The 22,480-nt window shown below is 45.7% G+C and overlaps 1 long non-coding RNA gene across 1 annotated transcript; it reads left to right on the top strand.

Moving 5' to 3' along the window:
* The first annotated feature begins 17,334 nt into the window (after nucleotides 1–17,334).
* On the top strand, nucleotides 17,335–18,451 carry LOC146821679 (uncharacterized). The gene is made up of 4 exons (XR_014962754.1): nucleotides 17,335–17,398; nucleotides 17,487–17,525; nucleotides 17,605–17,693; nucleotides 18,128–18,451. It is a non-coding gene; the product is annotated as an uncharacterized LOC146821679 (long non-coding RNA).
* The last annotated feature ends 4,029 nt before the right edge of the window (nucleotides 18,452–22,480 follow it).

Here is a 22,480-nt window from a genome sequence, read left to right as displayed (position 1 = left end):
ACTCCGGACGGCTATATTTTTACGGCACACAAAAAGTGCCGGTAAAGCTAAGTATGCCGCGAAGCATGAGGAAAAGGGGGCCCGGTACGCGCCGGACACCCTCTCAGCCCCCCCGTATGTCCGTGCCGTACCCCCAGCCCCCCGTATGTCCGTGCCGTACCCCCAGCCACCCCGTATGTCCGCGCCGTACCCCCAGCCCCCCCGTATGTCCGCGCCGTACCCCCAGCCCCCCCTGTATGTCCGCGATGTCCCCCCAGCCCCCCCGTATGTACGGTGCGGACCCCCACCCCACCCCCCGGTGCGGACCCCCACCCCACCCCTGTATGTACGGTGCGGACCCCACCCCCCCGTATGTACGGTGCGGACCACCCCCCCACCCCCATATGTATGGTGCGGACCCCCAGCGCATAGCGCTGGGGGTCCGCACCGTACATACTGGGGGGTGGGGTGGGGGTCCGCACCGTACATACGGGGGGTGGGGGTCCACACCGTACATACGGGGGGGCTTAGGGGGACGTCGCGGACATACGGGGGGACTGGGGGGACATCGCGGACATCCGGGGGGGCTGGGGGGACGTCGCGGACATACGGGGTGGGCTGGGGGGACGTCGCGGACATGCCGGGGGGATGGGGGTATGGCACGGACATGGGGGGGGTGTTCGGCGCGTATGCGGGCACATGTTTGGACGTCTCCATGGTTGCTGTAGAGGTTTGCTCTGTACAGTGTTTTTACCATACGGTTGTGGATTCGGACGGACGGGACGGATCGTACTTGCGCGTTCGGACGTCGGTTTACCGAGTCGTACATAAAAACGTCCGGGGATGTGTCGGACACTTTTTCCGACCCGAGGACGTGTAAGGGTATATTCCCAATGCGATTCGTATGGTGTTTTTTACATACGAATCGTACTTGCCAGTTTGTACGGGACTTGTACGATTCGTACGTAAAAAAATCCGGATACGATTCGTACGGGGAATATTTCTCCAGGATCGGAATCGACCCCTCTATTGGTAAAAGACACAGCTCCCTAATCATGATTGTCTTGTAAGACACCTTGCAGATTTTAGGCATTGTTTCCTTTTTCATTATGATATAAAAATGTTATCTGCCTGTAATCTATGTCTATCATTTGTAGAAGAAAAAGGTAAGGCTGATAGTCTTCTTCGTGCCTCCCAGTTCAGGTTTCGACCTCAGCATAGCACAGAATCTGCAAAGCTGGTGGCAACAGAGGAACTCAGATGGACACTGGACCAGGAATTACCCTCAACTGCGATCATGCTAGATCCCAGCGTGGCTTTTGAAACCGTTTCAAACAACATACTATTTATTATGCTGCCCTACTGTGAGAAGGCCCTGGCTTGGTTTGCCTCCTTCCTTAAAGGCATTGGCTTTCATGTGTTGTGCAAACCCACTTTTCTGAGACATTTACCTCTGAGTGTGGAGTACCTCAGAGCCTGATTCTTTTTAACCAGTCTTTGGATACAGCAGTCAGCTGAAGGGGATGACTTGACCCCCGAGTTGGAACTCCCTGCCAGAGCACAGAGCAGTGTGACTTTTTGACGCATGTTCCCAGAAGAGCTAGCAGACAGGAAAAAAGAGAGGGAATTCAGGCTTCAGATCTCCCAGTTAAATATTGAAATACAACAAAAGAAACTTGCCTTGGAGAAGAAGAGATTGGCCATAGAGGAAAAGAATCTGGCCAATGAGAGTGATAGAGCCTTGGAGAAAAGAAATATGTTACTGGCTCATAAACATCAAGGCTAGGCACGCAGGGTGCAGTCGTGATAGTGTCAGAATACCTACAGTGCCCTCTGGAGACAAGAGGGTCCATATTTTTAAAGACCTGGTTTCTTACTTTGTTGTGGGGGATGACATTGACAATTGGTTTGAAGCTTATGAAGTGGATTTGCAGATTCATAGAATCCCTGAGGAGGATTATAGGCTAGACTCTGTAATCATATCTCTGAGGAGGGACTCCCTGCTGGCCCAATAGAAGTTGGACAGGATAAGGTATCCCACCATGAAGGAAACCCTTGCAAGGAAGTATGGACTCACTCCTGATAAGTACAAGCAGACGTTTATGGACAATCAGAAGCTAGCCCATCAGTCCTGGGTGGATTGTGTGAATTACATTTTCAAGGCACTGGAGGGCTGGGTAAAGGGCAGTTAAGTGAAGGATTACGAAGGGTTGTATAACTTGATTGCAAGAGAGCACATGTTCAGTCATTGTTTTGTAGATCTTTTGCAACACTTGATAAGTAGTTAGCTCACTGGACCTAGAGAGGTGCAGATCCATGCAGAACTGACACATCAACTCTGCTACAAGGATTCTCCCAGCGCAAGTACTCCCATCAATCTTACAGCCTGCATCGGAACCGCCACTGTGTGAGCCTTCACTGACGCAGGCCTTTGCATTGCACATCTCTTGTCAATGGCAACTTCTGCAATGATTAAGGTTTTTGCATCACAGCCTCATATCTCTTAGGAACCAATGAATCGCCTCACTTGTGCGATGCATCCCCGATGCCAGACATTGCATCTCAAGTCCTTGCCAATGTGACCCACGATGACAACGCCCAACTTCACATTGCAGTTTTGCAGCTCTTTGGAACTGATTCATCACCTAAACTGATAAACACATCCTTGACATGGGTCCTCGCAACCACGATTTAAGGTACTCCTTCAGCAGGCCTAACTGGGTTCCTGTAGCCAGCCCATGCTCCATCGCGGTTGGCCTGAACTTGTGACTTTGTCGGTTTGGCGCAACGAGGTATTTACAGTTGGAGCTTTGTACTTTTTGACACTATATTTACTGAAATCTTTAAAATTGCATTTCCTCGATTCTACTGACTGGATTTTTGTTGTTTTGGTCTTGTTTTATTTATTGAAATGGGCTTACTCTGTTTTCCTAAGTTGGTGTGGAATTTGTCCTGTGTTCCGTTATCATTTATTGGTGTTGAAGTGCTGCATAAATACTTTACACTTTGCTTTTAAGTTAAGTCTGACTACTCTGTGCCAAGCTACTAGAGAGTGGAACACAGGTTAATTTAGAGTTTGCTTGTGCCTCACGCTGACAAGGATTGTGGGTTGCTGTTTGAGTAGGGTTTCACCCCCTCAACCAGTAACCCAGTTCTGGAGGTTGTTAGTAACATGAGGTTTATTCAACAAGGCCATGGGGATCACCAGGAGAGCTTGGTAAAATTTCCAAAGGAAAATTTGCTTTAAAAAGGGTTTTCTTTATTTCTTACTTGTCAGATTCCATGTTGCTAATCACAGTCAATACTGGCATTATACAGAATACTGTATGAGGCAAGCATTCAAAGATCATGATGGTAACGTGCGGTCAGGCGCAACATAAAAAAATGCAAACTCATTAATTGTGGGGTAAGAAAACATAGGGGCAGATCTACAAGGAAGTGCCGCAGCGTGGCACCGCAATCCCTTTGCCTGTGTCACGCTGCGGCACTTCCGAAGCACAGGGATGCGACATATTTGCAAAATATGTTGCATCTCTGTGCTTCCCCCTGCGCTGGCGCACAAACTGCAGCCATGCGCTGGCGCAGGCTTCCTTGCACCATGGTGCAAGGATGCCTGCGTCGTGGAGAGATTGTTTTTGTGCAGGAAGGGGCACCTTCCTGCACAAAAACAATCACTACAGGCATTTTCCTCTTACAATGCATGCTGTAGAATACAGCACGCATTGAAAGAGGAAAAAACAAGGAGAAATGAAAACATTTCTCCTAATTGCGCCTCGCTACGCCACCTCTAGGGTTGCGAAGCATTCAGACGCATCTCCAGATTTATGATTTCTCGTAAATCTGGAGATGTGTCTTGTTCCATTGGTGTTGCGTGGGAACACCTAGAGCAACACCCATGGAACGCCCCTTCAACGCAAAGTGCTGTGTGTGAAGGGGCCATATTTACAAGGAGAGGAAAATCATGTAGGGTGGCTTTTCCTGTCCTTGTAAATATGGAGGAGCACCCTGCACCACCAATACGTCACGAAAGTGAGGTACTGGTGGTTCAGGGGGCTTGTAAATCTGCCCCAACGTTCCATATTTGACGTTACGCTCCAAGTTAAAGTAACATTAAGGACATCTCGCCAATGTTTACTAAATTCCAGTAAGTCTATTTGAACTTTTGTTTCTGTTCACATATCTGTTTTTCCCAGAAACACTGTTCTATGCAGCTGATATGCAATCTGCGTGCGCAGTTCCCTAATCCTCTAATGTAAGCGTTGTTTAACCCTGTTTCCTTCAAATTTAACAGCTGCCTTTTTCGTGCTAATTAGGTCTCATTCTGCCCCCATGCCTCCTCTCTCTTCTTCTTTCCCTGCTCGCACACTAACATCTTTTTTGCTCACAGTTATCTTGTAATTTGTCTGCCATAACTCCATCCAGATATCAAAGGAGGAACAAGGGCACCCAAAGGAAATAGACAGGGACCTTGGGTAGATACGTATTACAGGAAACAGTGGTCCCTGAAACCAAACGATAGAGCAGAAAATGAATATAGTCAAAATTGAAACTATATTTTAGCCAGTGTCCAGCCGGGCATGGCAACTTTAATAAGTAGAAATTCTTGACAGTGAACAGGGAAATGTAAGTAGAATTCGGTGGGACACAAGCCTGTATCCTCTGACTTACATACCGAGTAAACAGAAAATGACAAAACACATTCAGGCAATTACAGTGATGTTTCTGTGACAGATAATGAATAGCGAAACATCTGATATTCAGACTGCCACCTTCACACTATATTACATACAGCAATATTTATGGTGTAGGGTGGGCAACAGAGTCGACGGCGTTTTGATCATTATGGGAAAGATACAGGATCATCATCAGGACTAAATTAGTTAAATTGCCCTTATTTGGAATGCCTGAGTAAACATTAGACATAAGGCAAACGTACAACCAACATAAATGTGGAAAAAACATAATAAAGGGGAGGGAAGGGAAAAAAAATGGAAAATAATAATCAATCAGTTGGTGATTACAATAAAAACAATACATTTCGCATCAACCAGGTACTGCGTCAGATCAGGTGCTCATTCAGGTGTGCATTCTTATGTAAAAGTGACATCGCAAGTGGTTGTTTTATGGCGACTAATGTCTAAACAGAAATATGAAAGATAGGCGATTTCAAAGGTTACGTTAGAAATTTGTTAAATTAAAAAAGACATTTAGGACAGCCGTGGTTCGATAGTCACTAGATGCGCGGTACGATGTGGACCCGTGAGGCGTACGAGGACGTTAAGTGAAGAGGGGTGGTGGGGAACGAAGGTGAAGAGGGGATAAGTGAATAGGGAATTACCTCATGTTGCCATGGAGGCAACGAAAAAGATGGCGAATCACGGAAAGGTACCGTTGAGATAAGGGTACGAGTTTACGGTAGGACAATGCCTGTGAAATAATAGAAAAACATAAGAAGGGCGAAGTGTGGAAGTGAATGCGTAGGGCGTGCAGCGAATGAAGGGCTTACCTACGGACATTTGTTCCGGGAGGAAGGACACGGATAGGTCTAATGAAGGAAAGTGAAAGCAATAAATATGGGTCCAAGTATGAGCAGCGGGACATCTGGATCGTGAGTGCTTGGTGGGAGGGCTTACCTCAGTCAACTTGCAGAAATGGGTTCCGTGGCCATGCAGTGTGAACGGACGATGCCGGATCAACTGTGGGGGCAGAAAGGTGAAACTGCCTAAAGTAGGTGTTTCAGGTCATGTGAGAAGTCACATGGTGTGGCAGGTCATGTGGGTGGTCACATGGTGTCATGTGACCAAGGAACAACGCCGTGCGAGTGAAGGCAATTGTTGGTAGAACCAAGGCGCCATGTTGGAAGGGTAATAAAATAGTGAAAAAAGTGGCCGGCGATAGCGGGACGAGTGGAAAGAAAAGGAATTTCAGTGAGAAAATGAATAATAAACGCAAAACGCAATATACAAGGAATTTACAGTCTGTACATACATATAGATGAAACATGAGAATTATGTGGAACAATGATCATCAGACAACCAGTGATGGGTAACGATTGACATTAGTCATGGAGCCTGGTGTAGAACCCACGGGGGTGTGAACAAGAGTGGGTATTAAATCATTGTTCAGAAAATGAATCCAAAAAAGTTCATAGTAATGAGGTCCAGTCCTCAAGGCGATTCAGCCCACTGTGTATGCTTCCTGTTTTGAGAATCCATTTCAATTCCTCTTTGTTTAACAGTTGGGCGAGATCGGCGCCCCTGGGTGGGATCTTCACTACAGAGATTACTGTCCAGCGTATTTCATTCTCAGAGTGGCCCTTGGCCTCAAAATGTTCGACCAATGGAGCGTTCGGAGTTTTGCATCTTAATCTGCTTCTATGTTGGCAGATTCGTACCCGAATTTTTTGTGTGGTCTGACCTATGTAGATCATATCGCAGGGACAAAAGATAGCATAAATCACATTACAGGTGTTACAATTACTGAATTGTGTGAGTGGTTTACGTATATTACCATATACAAATTCCTTGCAGTCATTGGTGAAACCACATACTGAACAATTGCCACATTTATTATGACCAGTCAAAGAGGGTAACGACCAATGGTCATGAAGGGTACCAGTGTTTGTGGTGCTGGGAAGAGCTGCTCTGACCAAGTGGTCCTTAATGTTTTTGTTTTTCTTAAAGGCAAAGAGAGGTTTCTCTAGGTTCAGTATTCCAGCATTGACTACGCTCCAATGTTTTAGAATGCTTTTCCGTAGTTTGTGTGAGGAGAGGGAAAAAGTTGTCACGCATACTATGCGATTCTCTGATTTCTTGTTTTTGGGTTCCAAGAGAGTGTCCCTGGGACAGTACCAGGCTCTTTTGAGGGAATTCCGGATCAGTCTTTTGGGGTAGCCTCTGGAGGTCAGTTTGTTGCTTAGTACTTTGGCTTCCCTGAAATAATCCTCCTTAAGAGTGCAATTGCGTCTGATGCGGAGATACTGAGAATAGGGAAGGGAGTCTCTAAGAGCTCTCGGATGGTTACTGTTGTATTTCAACAGAGTATTGCGCTCAGTTGGTTTTCTGAACAGGCTAGTCACCAGAATCCCGTCTCTGTGAATTATATTGAGGTCAAGAAAAGGAATGGAAATTTTGTTATGTGTGAGTGTAAATTTCAAACCACCACAGTTGTTGTTCAGCCAATGAAGGAAATTTTCGAGCATTGCCTGGGTGTCATGCCAAATAAGGAAAATATCGTCTATGTATCTTTTCCAGTGTGACAGGGCAGAGAAAAAAGGATTGAGTGGGACCAGTATACAGTTCGTCTCCAGAGCATTCATGTAAAGGATCGCCAGATTCGGGGCAAAAACTGCCCCCATCGATGTTCCTTTAGTCTGCTGATAGAAATGCCCGTCAAACAAAAAGAAATTCCTGGTCAGGCAGATCTCAAGAAGTTGTAAAATAAAAATAGTTGGAACTGCGTGTGGTCTGATGCGTGTCTCTAAAGTTTCTTCAATGACGAGCAAAGCCTCTCGTTGGGGGATGTTAGTGTAAAGAGACTCCACATCGAGAGTGCAGAGTGTATCTGTAGAGGGATCAAAACCCTGGTTTTCGACCAATGTAATCATCTGCATGCTGTCTCTGACATAATATGGTGTAGATGGGACGAACTCCTTTATGAAAAAATCTACATACAAGCCTAATGGCTCTAGAATGGAGCCGCAACCGGAGACGATAGGGCGTCCAGGGGGGTGTTCAGTGTCCTTGTGGATTTTAGGTAAGGTGTAAATAACTGGTATCCGAGGGGCCTTAGCATTCAAAAACTGGTATTCGAGTTTAGAAAGGTACCCTTCGTCTAGGCCCGATTTGGTGGTTTGCTGGATCATTTGTCTGAGTTCATTAGTGGGGTTAGTAGGTAGTCTACAGTAGTGATCTGTATTCCCTAGCTGTCTTAATATTTCGTTTTTGTAGGTAATGGTGTCCTGGAGTACTATCCCTCCCCCTTTATCAGCAGGTTTGATGACTATCGTGTTGTTATTCTTAAGAGTCTGAAGTGCTGATTTTTCTGCCAGTGAAATATTGTAAGGTATATAGTGGTGTTCTTTGGCCAGTTGTGTCAGGTCATTTAACACCAATTTTTCAAAGGTGGGGATCTCCGGTGGGACCATATTGGCAGAGGGGGAGAAAGTGGAAGGAGGCCTCAAAGGAGTATTGGGTGCCTTAGGTAAAAAAGGATTTAGCAGGAAATAGCTGTGTAATCTCAGTTTGCGAAAAAATCTCAAGACTTCTGTTTGTAGGTCGAGGAAATTAGTTTTGGTGATGGGTACGAATGACAAACCCTTGCTAAGTATCGATAATTCTGGATCAACCAAGTGGTGTTCAGTGAGATTGAATATAGGGAGTGAGAGATTGGTGAGGGAGATAGTGGTGTCCGTGTGCTCAGATTGGTCTACCAGCGGTAGTAATTGCGTCGGGTTTGCCGTTCGCCTGGTTGGTTTTGCCAGTGGGCACGTTTCAGACCCCCTCTCCTTGGTGGTTCGTGCTGGCCACGTCCTAAAAAAGAGGTGGAAGGTTGTGGATTAACTGGTGTTCTATTGGTATTGCTGGTCCCTTCGCCTGGGTCTGAGCTATCAGAGGATTCTACAGAAGTGTCAGAGAATCCCACTAAAGTTTGTCCTCGGTTGAAACGTCCCCAGGGGCGGTTATTGCGTTGGTTATTATAGGATCGGTTAGCGTAGAAATCTTTGGTGAGATAGGGATAAGTACGTTCAGTGGAATAGCTCTTAATATCCTTCTTTACTTTGGTAGATTTCTTATTCTGTTCTATTCTATAGAATTCTTCCACTGTTTTTTGAACTTGTTCCAACAGCCGCTTACTGTCAGGAATCGTGTCGTTGCTTGTTATTTGTCGTTCAATATCTGTTATCTCTTCAAATAGTTTTTTAAGTTCCTCTGTGGCTATGTCAATACCTAGGACCATCCAGTGCCTAGAGCACGTTGTGCTAATGTAGCTAAAATTTGTGATATATTTGGGAATGTCGGTGAAAATTCCAGGTATGTTCCTGACTTGGAGGCCTGCAGGGATGATATCAGCTTTTAAATACTCAGTGAGCATTCGTATCATAAGTTGTAGCCTGACTGTTTTCTTTTTCGTTTTCTCTAATTGTTCTGGTAATGTGGAGCCTGTTTCTTGAGGAGCATTGGCGGAGTCAGAAAAGAGGGAAGGACCTTCTAAAATCTTTTTAATGTATTCATCGGTGTATAAAGGTGCGTGATCTGACATGACACGAAGTGATGCGAGGGAAAAGGGGAAACAGTTAAGGATATGGTAGTCGGTAGGGAAGGGAAGTGGCCCACTCTCTATACAAGAAGGGGAATAGGACTATAAGCCCTTGCAATCCGGCGATTGCGCTTACTATATCAAAGGAGGAACAAGGGCACCCAAAGGAAATAGACAGGGACCTTGGGTAGATACGTATTACAGGAAACAGTGGTCCCTGAAACCAAACGATAGAGCAGAAAATGAATATAGTCAAAATTGAAACTATATTTTAGCCAGTGTCCAGCCGGGCATGGCAACTTTAATAAGTAGAAATTCTTGACAGTGAACAGGGAAATGTAAGTAGAATTCGGTGGGACACAAGCCTGTATCCTCTGACTTACATACCGAGTAAACAGAAAATGACAAAACACATTCAGGCAATTACAGTGATGTTTCTGTGACAGATAATGAATAGCGAAACATCTGATATTCAGACTGCCACCTTCACACTATATTACATACAGCAATATTTATGGTGTAGGGTGGGCAACAGAGTCGACGGCGTTTCGATCCTTATGGGAAAGATACAGGATCATCATCAGGACTAAATTAGTTAAATTGCCCTTATTTGGAATGCCTGAGTAAACATTAGACATAAGGCAAACGTACAACCAACATAAATGTGGAAAAAACATAATAAAGGGGAGGGAAGGGAAAAAAAATGGAAAATAATAATCAATCAGTTGGTGATTACAATAAAAACAATACATTTCGCATCAACCAGGTACTGCGTCAGATCAGGTGCTCATTCAGGTGTGCATTCTTATGTAAAAGTGACATCGCAAGTGGTTGTTTTATGGCGACTAATGTCTAAACAGAAATATGAAAGATAGGCGATTTCAAAGGTTACGTTAGAAATTTGTTAAATTAAAAAAGACATTTAGGACAGCCGTGGTTCGATAGTCACTAGATGCGCGGTACGATGTGGACCCGTGAGGCGTACGAGGACGTTAAGTGAAGAGGGGTGGTGGGGAACGAAGGTGAAGAGGGGATAAGTGAATAGGGAATTACCTCATGTTGCCATGGAGGCAACGAAAAAGATGGCGAATCACGGAAAGGTACCGTTGAGATAAGGGTACGAGTTTACGGTAGGACAATGCCTGTGAAATAATAGAAAAACATAAGAAGGGCGAAGTGTGGAAGTGAATGCGTAGGGCGTGCAGCGAATGAAGGGCTTACCTACGGACATTTGTTCCGGGAGGAAGGACACGGATAGGTCTAATGAAGGAAAGTGAAAGCAATAAATATGGGTCCAAGTATGAGCAGCGGGACATCTGGATCGTGAGTGCTTGGTGGGAGGGCTTACCTCAGTCAACTTGCAGAAATGGGTTCCGTGGCCATGCAGTGTGAACGGACGATGCCGGATCAACTGTGGGGGCAGAAAGGTGAAACTGCCTAAAGTAGGTGTTTCAGGTCATGTGAGAAGTCACATGGTGTGGCAGGTCATGTGGGTGGTCACATGGTGTCATGTGACCAAGGAACAACGCCGTGCGAGTGAAGGCAATTGTTGGTAGAACCAAGGCGCCATGTTGGAAGGGTAATAAAATAGTGAAAAAAGTGGCCGGCGATAGCGGGACGAGTGGAAAGAAAAGGAATTTCAGTGAGAAAATGAATAATAAACGCAAAACGCAATATACAAGGAATTTACAGTCTGTACATACATATAGATGAAACATGAGAATTATGTGGAACAATGATCATCAGACAACCAGTGATGGGTAACGATTGACATTAGTCATGGAGCCTGGTGTAGAACCCACGGGGGTGTGAACAAGAGTGGGTATTAAATCATTGTTCAGAAAATGAATCCAAAAAAGTTCATAGTAATGAGGTCCAGTCCTCAAGGCGATTCAGCCCACTGTGTATGCTTCCTGTTTTGAGAATCCATTTCAATTCCTCTTTGTTTAACAGTTGGGCGAGATCGGCGCCCCTGGGTGGGATCTTCACTACAGAGATTACTGTCCAGCGTATTTCATTCTCAGAGTGGCCCTTGGCCTCAAAATGTTCGACCAATGGAGCGTTCGGAGTTTTGCATCTTAATCTGCTTCTATGTTGGCAGATTCGTACCCGAATTTTTTGTGTGGTCTGACCTATGTAGATCATATCGCAGGGACAAAAGATAGCATAAATCACATTACAGGTGTTACAATTACTGAATTGTGTGAGTGGTTTACGTATATTACCATATACAAATTCCTTGCAGTCATTGGTGAAACCACATACTGAACAATTGCCACATTTATTATGACCAGTCAAAGAGGGTAACGACCAATGGTCATGAAGGGTACCAGTGTTTGTGGTGCTGGGAAGAGCTGCTCTGACCAAGTGGTCCTTAATGTTTTTGTTTTTCTTAAAGGCAAAGAGAGGTTTCTCTAGGTTCAGTATTCCAGCATTGACTACGCTCCAATGTTTTAGAATGCTTTTCCGTAGTTTGTGTGAGGAGAGGGAAAAAGTTGTCACGCATACTATGCGATTCTCTGATTTCTTGTTTTTGGGTTCCAAGAGAGTGTCCCTGGGACAAACACTGGTACCCTTCATGACCATTGGTCGTTACCCTCTTTGAAATGGATTCTCAAAACAGGAAGCATACACAGTGGGCTGAATCGCCTTGAGGACTGGACCTCATTACTATGAACTTTTTTGGATTCATTTTCTGAACAATGATTTAATACCCACTCTTGTTCACACCCCCGTGGGTTCTACACCAGGCTCCATGACTAATGTCAATCGTTACCCATCACTGGTTGTCTGATGATCATTGTTCCACATAATTCTCATGTTTCATCTATATGTATGTACAGACTGTAAATTCCTTGTATATTGCGTTTTGCGTTTATTATTCATTTTCTCACTGAAATTCCTTTTCTTTCCACTCGTCCCGCTATCGCCGGCCACTTTTTTCACTATTTTATTACCCTTCCAACATGGCGCCTTGGTTCTACCAACAATTGCCTTCACTCGCACGGCGTTGTTCCTTGGTCACATGACACCATGTGACCACCCACATGACCTGCCACACCATGTGACTTCTCACATGACCTGAAACACCTACTTTAGGCAGTTTCACCTTTCTGCCCCCACAGTTGATCCGGCATCGTCCGTTCACACTGCATGGCCACGGAACCCATTTCTGCAAGTTGACTGAGGTAAGCCCTCCCACCAAGCACTCACGATCCAGATGTCCCGCTGCTCATACTTGGACCCATATTTATTGCTTTCACTTTCCTTCATTAGACCTATCCGTGTCCTTCCTCCCGGAACAAATGTCCGTAGGTAAGCCCTTCATTCGCTGCACGCCCTACGCATTCACTTCCACACTTCGCCCTTCTTATGTTTTTCTATTATTTCACAGGCATTGTCCTACCGTAAACTCGTACCCTTATCTCAACGGTACCTTTCCGTGATTCGCCATCTTTTTCGTTGCCTCCATGGCAACATGAGGTAATTCCCTATTCACTTATCCCCTCTTCACCTTCGTTCCCCACCACCCCTCTTCACTTAACGTCCTCGTACGCCTCACGGGTCCACATCGTACCGCGCATCTAGTGACTATCGAACCACGGCTGTCCTAAATGTCTTTTTTAATTTAACAAATTTCTAACGTAACCTTTGAAATCGCCTATCTTTCATATTTCTGTTTAGACATTAGTCGCCATAAAACAACCACTTGCGATGTCACTTTTACATAAGAATGCACACCTGAATGAGCACCTGATCTGACGCAGTACCTGGTTGATGCGAAATGTATTGTTTTTATTGTAATCACCAACTGATTGATTATTATTTTCCATTTTTTTTCCCTTCCCTCCCCTTTATTATGTTTTTTCCACATTTATGTTGGTTGTACGTTTGCCTTATGTCTAATGTTTACTCAGGCATTCCAAATAAGGGCAATTTAACTAATTTAGTCCTGATGATGATCCTGTATCTTTCCCATAAGGATCGAAACGCCGTCGACTCTGTTGCCCACCCTACACCATAAATATTGCTGTATGTAATATAGTGTGAAGGTGGCAGTCTGAATATCAGATGTTTCGCTATTCATTATCTGTCACAGAAACATCACTGTAATTGCCTGAATGTGTTTTGTCATTTTCTGTTTACTCGGTATGTAAGTCAGAGGATACAGGCTTGTGTCCCACCGAATTCTACTTACATTTCCCTGTTCACTGTCAAGAATTTCTACTTATTAAAGTTGCCATGCCCGGCTGGACACTGGCTAAAATATAGTTTCAATTTTGACTATATTCATTTTCTGCTCTATCGTTTGGTTTCAGGGACCACTGTTTCCTGTAATACGTATCTACCCAAGGTCCCTGTCTATTTCCTTTGGGTGCCCTTGTTCCTCCTTTGATATAGTAAGCGCAATCGCCGGATTGCAAGGGCTTATAGTCCTATTCCCCTTCTTGTATAGAGAGTGGGCCACTTCCCTTCCCTACCGACTACCATATCCTTAACTGTTTCCCCTTTTCCCTCGCATCACTTCGTGTCATGTCAGATCACGCACCTTTATACACCGATGAATACATTAAAAAGATTTTAGAAGGTCCTTCCCTCTTTTCTGACTCCGCCAATGCTCCTCAAGAAACAGGCTCCACATTACCAGAACAATTAGAGAAAACGAAAAAGAAAACAGTCAGGCTACAACTTATGATACGAATGCTCACTGAGTATTTAAAAGCTGATATCATCCCTGCAGGCCTCCAAGTCAGGAACATACCTGGAATTTTCACCGACATTCCCAAATATATCACAAATTTTAGCTACATTAGCACAACGTGCTCTAGGCACTGGATGGTCCTAGGTATTGACATAGCCACAGAGGAACTTAAAAAACTATTTGAAGAGATAACAGATATTGAACGACAAATAACAAGCAACGACACGATTCCTGACAGTAAGCGGCTGTTGGAACAAGTTCAAAAAACAGTGGAAGAATTCTATAGAATAGAACAGAATAAGAAATCTACCAAAGTAAAGAAGGATATTAAGAGCTATTCCACTGAACGTACTTATCCCTATCTCACCAAAGATTTCTACGCTAACCGATCCTATAATAACCAACGCAATAACCGCCCCTGGGGACGTTTCAACCGAGGACAAACTTTAGTGGGATTCTCTGACACTTCTGTAGAATCCTCTGATAGCTCAGACCCAGGCGAAGGGACCAGCAATACCAATAGAACACCAGTTAATCCACAACCTTCCACCTCTTTTTTAGGACGTGGCCAGCACGAACCACCAAGGAGAGGGGGTCTGAAACGTGCCCACTGGCAAAACCAACCAGGCGAACGGCAAACCCGACGCAATTACTACCGCTGGTAGACCAATCTGAGCACACGGACACCACTATCTCCCTCACCAATCTCTCACTCCCTATATTCAATCTCACTGAACACCACTTGGTTGATCCAGAATTATCGATACTTAGCAAGGGTTTGTCATTCGTACCCATCACCAAAACTAATTTCCTCGACCTACAAACAGAAGTCTTGAGATTTTTTCGCAAACTGAGATTACACAGCTATTTCCTGCTAAATCCTTTTTTACCTAAGGCACCCAATACTCCTTTGAGGCCTCCTTCCACTTTCTCCCCCTCTGCCAATATGGTCCCACCGGAGATCCCCACCTTTGAAAAATTGGTGTTAAATGACCTGACACAACTGGCCAAAGAACACCACTATATACCTTACAATATTTCACTGGCAGAAAAATCAGCACTTCAGACTCTTAAGAATAACAACACGATAGTCATCAAACCTGCTGATAAAGGGGGAGGGATAGTACTCCAGGACACCATTACCTACAAAAACGAAATATTAAGACAGCTAGGGAATACAGATCACTACTGTAGACTACCTACTAACCCCACTAATGAACTCAGACAAATGATCCAGCAAACCACCAAATCGGGCCTAGACGAAGGGTACCTTTCTAAACTCGAATACCAGTTTTTGAATGCTAAGGCCCCTCGGATACCAGTTATTTACACCTTACCTAAAATCCACAAGGACACTGAACACCCCCCTGGACGCCCTATCGTCTCCGGTTGCGGCTCCATTCTAGAGCCATTAGGCTTGTATGTAGATTTTTTCATAAAGGAGTTCGTCCCATCTACACCATATTATGTCAGAGACAGCATGCAGATGATTACATTGGTCGAAAACCAGGGTTTTGATCCCTCTACAGATACACTCTGCACTCTCGATGTGGAGTCTCTTTACACTAACATCCCCCAACGAGAGGCTTTGCTCGTCATTGAAGAAACTTTAGAGACACGCATCAGACCACACGCAGTTCCAACTATTTTTATTTTACAACTTCTTGAGATCTGCCTGACCAGGAATTTCTTTTTGTTTGACGGGCATTTCTATCAGCAGACTAAAGGAACATCGATGGGGGCAGTTTTTGCCCCGAATCTGGCGATCCTTTACATGAATGCTCTGGAGACGAACTGTATACTGGTCCCACTCAATCCTTTTTTCTCTGCCCTGTCACACTGGAAAAGATACATAGACGATATTTTCCTTATTTGGCATGACACCCAGGCAATGCTCGAAAATTTCCTTCATTGGCTGAACAACAACTGTGGTGGTTTGAAATTTACACTCACACATAACAAAATTTCCATTCCTTTTCTTGACCTCAATATAATTCACAGAGACGGGATTCTGGTGACTAGCCTGTTCAGAAAACCAACTGAGCGCAATACTCTGTTGAAATACAACAGTAACCATCCGAGAGCTCTTAGAGACTCCCTTCCCTATTCTCAGTATCTCCGCATCAGACGCAATTGCACTCTTAAGGAGGATTATTTCAGGGAAGCCAAAGTACTAAGCAACAAACTGACCTCCAGAGGCTACCCCAAAAGACTGATCCGGAATTCCCTCAAAAGAGCCTGGTACTGTCCCAGGGACACTCTCTTGGAACCCAAAAACAAGAAATCAGAGAATCGCATAGTATGCGTGACAACTTTTTCCCTCTCCTCACACAAACTACGGAAAAGCATTCTAAAACATTGGAGCGTAGTCAATGCTGGAATACTGAACCTAGAGAAACCTCTCTTTGCCTTTAAGAAAAACAAAAACATTAAGGACCACTTGGTCAGAGCAGCTCTTCCCAGCACCACAAACACTGGTACCCTTCATGACCATTGGTCGTTACCCTCTTTGACTGGTCATAATAAATGTGGCAATTGTTCAGTATGTGGTTTCACCAATGACTGCAAGGAATTTGTATATGGTAATATACGTAAACCACTCACACAATTCAGTAATTGTAACACCTGTAATGTGATTTATGCTATCTTTTGTCCCTGCGATATGATCTACATAGGTCAGACCACACAAAAAATTCGGGTACGAATCTGCCAACATAGAAGCAGATTAAGATGCAAAACTCCGAACGCTCCATTGGTCGAACATTTTGAGGCCAAGGGCCACTCTGAGAATGAAATACGCTGGACAGTAATCTCTGTAGTGAAGATCCCACCCAGGGGCGCCGATCTCGCCCAACTGTTAAACAAAGAGGAATTGAAATGGATTCTCAAAACAGGAAGCATACACAGTGGGCTGAATCGCCTTGAGGACTGGACCTCATTACTATGAACTTTTTTGGATTCATTTTCTGAACAATGATTTAATACCCACTCTTGTTCACACCCCCGTGGGTTCTACACCAGGCTCCATGACTAATGTCAATCGTTACCCATCACTGGTTGTCTGATGATCATTGTTCCACATAATTCTCATGTTTCATCTATATGTATGTACAGACTGTAAATTCCTTGTATATTGCGTTTTGCGTTTATTATTCATTTTCTCACTGAAATTCCTTTTCTTTCCACTCGTCCCGCTATCGCCGGCCACTTTTTTCACTATTTTATTACCCTTCCAACATGGCGCCTTGGTTCTACCAACAATTGCCTTCACTCGCACGGCGTTGTTCCTTGGTCACATGACACCATGTGACCACCCACATGACCTGCCACACCATGTGACTTCTCACATGACCTGAAACACCTACTTTAGGCAGTTTCACCTTTCTGCCCCCACAGTTGATCCGGCATCGTCCGTTCACACTGCATGGCCACGGAACCCATTTCTGCAAGTTGACTGAGGTAAGCCCTCCCACCAAGCACTCACGATCCAGATGTCCCGCTGCTCATACTTGGACCCATATTTATTGCTTTCACTTTCCTTCATTAGACCTATCCGTGTCCTTCCTCCCGGAACAAATGTCCGTAGGTAAGCCCTTCATTCGCTGCACGCCCTACGCATTCACTTCCACACTTCGCCCTTCTTATGTTTTTCTATTATTTCACAGGCATTGTCCTACCGTAAACTCGTACCCTTATCTCAACGGTACCTTTCCGTGATTCGCCATCTTTTTCGTTGCCTCCATGGCAACATGAGGTAATTCCCTATTCACTTATCCCCTCTTCACCTTCGTTCCCCACCACCCCTCTTCACTTAACGTCCTCGTACGCCTCACGGGTCCACATCGTACCGCGCATCTAGTGACTATCGAACCACGGCTGTCCTAAATGTCTTTTTTAATTTAACAAATTTCTAACGTAACCTTTGAAATCGCCTATCTTTCATATTTCTGTTTAGACATTAGTCGCCATAAAACAACCACTTGCGATGTCACTTTTACATAAGAATGCACACCTGAATGAGCACCTGATCTGACGCAGTACCTGGTTGATGCGAAATGTATTGTTTTTATTGTAATCACCAACTGATTGATTATTATTTTCCATTTTTTTTCCCTTCCCTCCCCTTTATTATGTTTTTTCCACATTTATGTTGGTTGTACGTTTGCCTTATGTCTAATGTTTACTCAGGCATTCCAAATAAGGGCAATTTAACTAATTTAGTCCTGATGATGATCCTGTATCTTTCCCATAAGGATCGAAACGCCGTCGACTCTGTTGCCCACCCTACACCATAAATATTGCTGTATGTAATATAGTGTGAAGGTGGCAGTCTGAATATCAGATGTTTCGCTATTCATTATCTGTCACAGAAACATCACTGTAATTGCCTGAATGTGTTTTGTCATTTTCTGTTTACTCGGTATGTAAGTCAGAGGATACAGGCTTGTGTCCCACCGAATTCTACTTACATTTCCCTGTTCACTGTCAAGAATTTCTACTTATTAAAGTTGCCATGCCCGGCTGGACACTGGCTAAAATATAGTTTCAATTTTGACTATATTCATAACTCCATCCAGAGCATCGTGCAACCCCCTTGTCTTTTGTCACCGATTTCCTTTCTTTCCATGTGTGAATCTCTTTGCACGTTCGTGTGATGGGTTCTCTCCACTAAATTAATCACATATAGTTGCTATAAAGTAGCAGGTACAATTAGTATAACACTCAAGTTTGATTCCCAGAAACCACAATCATCTTCAGGTATCTATTAGAAGGTATTGTTACCATGTAGCAAGTCCACAATTGTTAAGTCACATATCACCGTCATTTACCCACTGGTAGGAAATATCTAGGGGTAAAGTTGTGGGAGGGACCGTGTGCTCACTGTTCTCCCTAAGGTGGGCCAGAATAAAGACTTCTGACCCAATCATCATGTCAGTTTCCAGGATGTGCATCCTTGCCACTTATCCAGGGTGCACAATATTTACCAGAACCCAGTCTGCACACATATTTATATAATTTCCCAGCTTGTGTGCACTTGCCAGTCACAATTCAGACATACTTTCTATATTTACATCTAGATCTAAGTTTAAACACACTTGCCAGCTTAAAGTTTTCACATTCTGCAGAGAAGGTCCATGAGGATCCCAGGATGGTGCTCGGACTGCTTTGAATAAAATCACACTGCGCACCCTTACACTTCCTCCTATGCCTCTGCATACTTTGTGGTATTTGCCAACAAGGAGAAAAAAAAAAACATTTTGTATTGCCAGGGTGCTCACAGCAGCCACGTAGGATACACAGATATGAAAAAAGTAATTGCCTGTACTAAAAACCTTCGCCACCAAGGCGCAAGAGCAATAAATGAATGCTATTCTATTTTTGGCCGATTTACGTACCATAGTGTTCCAGCTGAGGTGCTACTATTGCCAGCTCTTTAACTAACTATTAGGTCTCATGGGGGAAAATATTACATGTAGGGGTTTATATTTAGTAGATGTGCCTTTTTGAAAGGCCAATTGTTGATGTTTAAACGAATATCTTGATAATCTTCGATAGTTGTTACATGGCACTTTTGGATTGTTCACTACGGTCTCGGATTTTTATACTTTCGAAAACCCAGGGGGATATTCACAAGGAGCTAACGCCGAGTTAACAGCACTTTATCGCAGCCAAAGTTGCGATAAATTTATCACTCCATTCACAAGATGGTGCTAACATCCCACAGCACCAGTTTACCCGCGATAGCAGCCGTAAAAAACATTGCCACATTAGACCCCCGCAGCTGTCGCTAATGAGATGCAGAGTAGGCGTTCCTGTGCCCAAAGCCGCGACAACACCACTCCACAACATTCACAATAACCAGCCAGAACTGCGATAAGAACACAAAACAGGCGATAAGGTGCTTTAGTAGCAGGAAAATAACACCTGCTCTGACCTTGTGCAAAGTCGGACCACAGCCTGCACCACAAAAGGGAGCACAGCCACATCAGAAGGGCAGCAGATGCTATGAAGCCACTGGTCATGCGCCCAGACACCCAAGAGGGCCACAACACCCACCGCCACCACCCCAGTACCCCAACCCCCACCCGGAACACACACCCCCGGACCACCACAGAGGCAGCCCAGACAAAGACAGCGGACCCCCAGGAAACGCACCAGCCACACATACTCAACACCTGACAATATCATTGCCCACTACAGACTCAAAAGGACAACAATCGTACGTATCCTGACCAAAAACACCCAACAGGCCGATGGCACTAACAGCGAACAACCAACTTCCCACCCCACACACAGCTGCTGGCTGTGCTGCACCTGTTGGCCCCTGGTACCCCCCAACCAACACCCGCCAGAGTCTGAGGAGTCACACAGCCAGCCACATCCAAGTCCCTCACACCTCTCCTGGACATCACCATCAGCCTGGCTCCCCAGTCCCTATACATCCAACACAATGAGCAGGATCCGCTAGACACCAAGCAAGGACCATACGCCATAGCTGGATGCATGCACGTGTTGGGGGCAATCCACAGCACACATGTCATACCTGTGCCCCCTGCCGACACAGCACACAATCACCGCAACAGGGAGCACACATCTCACATCAATGTGCAGGCAACAACCGAACACTGTGGAACCTCCACCAATCTCGCCTCCAAATACCCAGCCAGTGTGCACGATTCCTCCATCCTACGATAGTCCATCAGCAACCAGCGTTCCCAGGATGGCACCAAGGGAAATGCACAGCCCCTTGGCAAGTTCCAAATGAACACCCCACTCACCTCAACTCCACAACCAATCAACTCACAGCTCTGGCAATGCACATGTCACAAAATCAAACCCAACATGCAAAACAACATGCCCACCCACCAGACACGACAGAACAACTCACAATGGTAACCTTGGCAAGCCGTGAACATGAGCCATCAACGGCATCGCACCTCAGCCACACACTACCTGAATGTGAGGAGAGTTGGCAACCAGGCATGTGTGAAGGAGGCAAGAGAACCATGACTGGGAAAGTACACAATGTCAAGAGTGGCTGAGATGCGCTGACAGACCGCAGTATGCAGAACACACCCATATCCCTGGCGAGTGCAGTGGACAGTGGACACAACTATGTCACTCCGGCCAGTGGGGGAGTTTGTGGAAATGTTGCCTGTTATGTCCCCTCCATAAGCGTGAGCAGAGTGGGATGGCCCGGCGTAGGCCAGGCCAGCGTAGGGGTGTGAATAAAAAGCACATAGCCCCGGGCGTGGTCATCTTCCGGAAAGCCCAACATCTTTGCCAGGGTGGCGCCTCTCACCACGTCATGAGGCCGACGCCGTCCTTGTGAGCGGAGTTGCCTGTGGTCCCGGGAGCTTGCCCTGCCCCGTCCCGCTGTACCCCGAACTTGTCAGGCCCGCCCCTGTGCAGCTAGGCCACACTGATCACCTGCCGACACTTGCATGTGTCAAGGAGGGCCCACCACATGTCGGTGCAAGCTCAAAGCACAAATTCCATGACCTCTGCAGCCTCCGCAGTCCATCGCTGGCCCCCCGACGCTGGCCCACATTACTCCTTCCTCATTCACATACTACACCGGCGTCCTCTTCGGCCCAGTAGGTCCCATATGTGAAACTGTATCCTGAGTCTTGAATGGCAGTGACCCCAAAGCCAGGGCAGCAGCCACAGCACCAGACCCCCCGATCAGTGAGGCATAGTTCCATATGGGCATCTTGCGACCCATAGTGCTACTAACCCTGTTCAACGCCAGCCAGTGACATGTGGTGCAACTAACTCTGTTCAAAGCCAGCCGGCAACACGTGGGCCACTAACCCTGTTCAACGTCAGTCGGCGGCACGTGGTGCCATGAACCTTGCTCAACGCCAGCCGGCGACAAGTGGTGCCACTAACCCTGTTCAACGCCAGCCGGCAACACGAGGTGCCACTAACCCTGTTCAACGCCAGCCGGCAACACGTGGATTAGGGACCAGGACTACCCTGCTGACCAGTAGGTCCCACATCCAGCACCTAGTCCCGAATCATGAATGGCAGAGTCCACACCAGTGGTCGCACGGAGAGGAGTAAGAGGAAGATGCAGCTCAGTCCGGACAAAAGCAAGCTCGCAGTCACGGAGATGACCGAACACTATCAACAACTGACCTGGTGCCATCAACTCTGTTCATCGCAAGTCCACTTCGCGTGGTTCCACTGAACCTGAACTACGTAGTCTGGTAGGGCCATCCAACCTAAGTTGTCGACACTCAGTGAATGGCCCATGCTGACCGCTGCCTCAGGCCTACACTGCGGTCCAGTAGGTCACACATGTGGAACTGTGTTTTGGGTAAAATGTGGAGGAATACACACCATTGGACACACCTCAACGCAGGCGGCATCCCCTAACAGCACTGGTGCCACTAACTCTGTGCACAATGAGTCAAGGGCACCCTCTGGTTGGACCTTGGTGGCGTCAGAGCCCATGGCCTGCTGGTTTTCTGCATCTTCTTCTTTCTGGACCGGACTTGGTGTCCGACATGTGACTGTTCCATTCTTCTCCACCAT

This window comes from Triturus cristatus, chromosome 6, assembly GCF_964204655.1.
Source record: "Triturus cristatus chromosome 6, aTriCri1.1, whole genome shotgun sequence".
Taxonomy (NCBI): Eukaryota; Metazoa; Chordata; class Amphibia; order Caudata; family Salamandridae; genus Triturus; species Triturus cristatus.
Note: the sequence above shows the minus strand (reverse complement) of the source record. Positions and strands in the feature narration are given on the sequence as shown.